Raw genomic sequence first — 3,774 nt, 5'->3', positions numbered from 1 at the left:
CAACTCACACCAGGAACAGAACAATCCCCAGCAAAATGATATTTATGGAGAATTTAGAAGAGTTGCTTTTGTTTTGACTGCAGTTATCCACATTGCATCTTTTATTCCGAGCAAAAGTACTGTATTAACCTACTGTCAGGTAGTCAAGTTTATGTCCAAAATTGAAATCATTCTTTTTTTGTTTTTCAAAAGAGCTGCTGCTTCAGATAAAAAATATATTACGGCAGTAATTGCATGATCACGTCTTGGGAATGCCAAAAATAATAAATACAAGTGACTAGAGTTTGAAAAACACTGCCCTTCAGAGTGTATATACTGTGAGGAAATGGGCTATGAGTGTGGAGAGCAGGATTTCAACAGGCAACAGGGCAAATTTGGAGAAGAGTTTTAGCCAAGACATGCCCAGGAATAGGCAGAATTTCGGTGAACGAGGACAGACAGTGAGCAGGGCTGGCCAGAATGCAAGTTAGAGCCAGAATCATTGAGCAGTGGAGAAGGGGTGACCACAAGAATATTCATCTGTGAGGGGAAGAAGGCCAGTTCTGACTGCAGGGGCTCCAGTAACTGGAGAGATGACCGTGCATCCCCAGAGAGGATCCTCTTGTGTTCACACATTTTTAAAAAGGACTGAAAGTGAAGTCACTAAGTCATGTCTAACTCTTTTCCAACCTCATGGACTGTAGCCTGCCAGGCTCCTCTGTCCATGGGATTTCCTAGGCAAGAATGCTGGAGTGGGTTGCTATTTCCTTCCCCAGGGGATCTTCCTGACCCAGGAAAGAAACATGGGCCTCCAGGACTGCACGCACATCCTTTAGTATCTGAGCCACCAAGGAAGCCCTTAACACCTCTTTTAGGGCCCAGCTTGTTTCTGCTGCATGACTCCATGCCTGTCATCTTTAGATTTCTATCACACAGAAAAGACAGGAGTTCTTGATTACTCTAGGGGAAAGTGTCAGTTAACTGTGGGACCGTGACAACCAAGGAGTGTGAAAGGAAAAATGTGCTGACAGGCTGATTTTTCTGCCTGGGGCTGGGGTTGTCTTGGTCGTTACACAACTGACTCTCCCTCTTGCTCCTCTGGGGAAGAATTCAGCCAACGTCCTGGGCAGGAACACAGATCTGGGGGCTGGGAGCAGATCTCTACCTAGAGTGAGGAGCCCCTATCCTTGCCTAGGACAAGCTTTTGGATATCAGCCACAGCCACTGCCCCTTCCCCTTGCAGGGGCAGAAGTGGCTTTGAGCTTGGCCCTTCTGAAAGGCAGAACTCCCACAGGCAAGGCTTCTAACCTGCAAAAGCACTTTAGCCCCTCTCATTTCGGTCATGTGATTAAATAATATTCTATCTTTGTTGTTATGCTAGCCCCATAGCTCCATAGGCAAAGGGCAACCATGAAAAGATCCTTTTCCTCCCTCATCTTGCAAAAGCAAATAGCTGGCTTTCTGGCATGTTTACCACTCTGATAGTCCCACTGGAACTCTTTTCCAATTAAAACAAATAAACAAACAATAACAGAAACAGAAGTATGCAATCTGAAAACATTCCAGGCTTGACACACCCTTGGGCAGTTTTAATTTAAACACTAAAATATTTTAATTTCTGAAGGATACTTGCAAACGTCTTGTCCTAGAGTTTTATTGGGTTTCCCTGTAAACCAAGTTATTCAGCATCTTTTCTCCACTTAATTTTCCTACTATACTATTCCTTCTTAATCTCTTTTATATTTCTAATTAAATAAATAAGCTTTCCTTACCTACGCCATTCACCCTTCAAATTTTCCTGGATCCACCGGGGCTGGACCCCTGCAAGTGGCGCTCGCAACAGGCTATTCGAAGGCAGGTTCTTCGGAGCAAATGCTCCCCCCGGAGCACTCTCTGTTGCTCCCCGTGGAGTGATTAAGTCACTCCCCCCAGAGTACTTTCGGTTACTCCCCCAGTGTTGAGTTTTCGGGATGACTAGGACCCCACTCAGGGGGCTGAAGACCCCCCTGTAGTATAGACAGGGTGAGTAGGAGTGGGAAGTGTTGAAGGGTTTAAGAGAAACCTGGTTTTGTAGAGGTTGAACGAAACCTTTCTTTGGGTTGAAAAGAAAACCCACCTTGCCAAAGGTAAAACCCTTGACGAGGCAGATTTTTCTATAAGGCTTACTTTTGTGACATGGGTAACAGTGAATCAAAAGAAAGACAGCTTTTTATAGGAGTAATCTTGAAGTTGCTAACTAAATGAGGAATTAAAGTTAAGAAATCCAATATTCATTCCTTTTTTTTTTTTTTTTGTACAAGAACAGTGTCCTTGGTTTCCAGAAGAGGGCACTGTTAACTTAGATACTTGGGAGAGCATAGGGAAACAATTAAAAACTTACCATGCTGAACATGGCTCAGAAAAGGTGCCTACTGAGGCTTTTTCCTTATGAAACATAATTAGGGATGCTCTAGACCCTGCCCCTGAATCTGAAAAAGCACATCTTAAAGAGGAAAGTGCAGACGAAAAGGTATCTATCAAAGAGGAGGGTGAGGAAAAGGAGGCTATACCTAGCCATCAGCAGTTGAACAAAATGCTGGCTGCAATGACTGCTCAGGAAAAGGCAGAAGATAGAGATGAGAAAAAAAGATCAGGTTTTTGATGATGAAGACTTCGAAGAAAAAGTAACTCAATACCATTGTAATGAGGATTGGCCTTTGTTAAATAAAGATGCTCCAAGGAGTTTAAGGGAAACATCCCCTATCAGATTAACCGCTCCTAGAAATTCAACAGAAACTTCCCAATTAGGCCTTCTGCTCTCAGGAGCTCAAGAGAAACGTCTCCTATTAAGCCATATGCCCCTAGGAGCTTAAGGGAGATATCTTCAGTTAATACATTCATAAGATCTAAACATCAGATAGTTTGAAGATCTTTGAAATACAAAGACAAAGTTATGGCATATTTTGGCCCTCTTCTTCCCCCCTTCCCTCTAGGGGCAAAGGGGCCTGCACTAGAAGTTCCCAGGAGAAGTGTCCTTTGTAGCCCTAACGATGATTTTGACCCTCACCTGGAAGCTTGCTTTCCTGTAATATTTGATAGCAAACAAGGGGAAAGGGCAGGAGCCATCCAATGGGAACCCATTCAAATGAAAATGGTAAAATAATCAAAACATGCTTGTGCTTCATATGGGCCTATGGCCCCATACACTTTACAATTATTAGAAATTTTAGTGGCCAGCTGGATGACACCCTATGATTGGAAGGCAGTTGCTAAAGCTTGCTTATCTGGAGCACAATTCATACTTTGGAGAACTGAATATGAGGACCTAGCCCAAAAAAAGGCTGATAGCAACCTAATATAGGGTCCAAATATATGGTCCTAATGTGTGGTCCAAAACATATTGTAAAAAAATATATTGATAGGGAATAATGAATATGCCTTACTTACAGAACAAATGAAACTAGATAAAATGACCCTGCAACAAGTAGCCGCCTGCGCTACTGCGACTTGGTGATCATTGCCTGAAGGAAATGAATCAACCTCCTCCTCCTTCTCTAATATCAAACAAAAACCTGAAGAGCCATATGAGGATTTTCCTCTCATGGCTCACAGAGGCGGTAAACAGAGTAATTTCTGATTCTGAGGCAGCTAATATAGTGACAAAACAACCGGCATTTGAAAATGCTAACTCTACCTGCCAGGCTATTTTACATCCTGTAAAGAAAACTGGAACTCTAAAAGATTATATCAGGCAATGTGAAGACATAGGACCCTCAATGATGCAGGGTGTTGCCATAGCCACAGCAATGAAAGGAA

The sequence above is a fragment of the Ovis aries genome, chromosome Y (genome assembly GCF_016772045.2).
Source record: "Ovis aries strain OAR_USU_Benz2616 breed Rambouillet chromosome Y, ARS-UI_Ramb_v3.0, whole genome shotgun sequence".
NCBI lineage: Eukaryota > Metazoa > Chordata > Mammalia > Artiodactyla > Bovidae > Ovis > Ovis aries.
Note: the sequence above shows the minus strand (reverse complement) of the source record.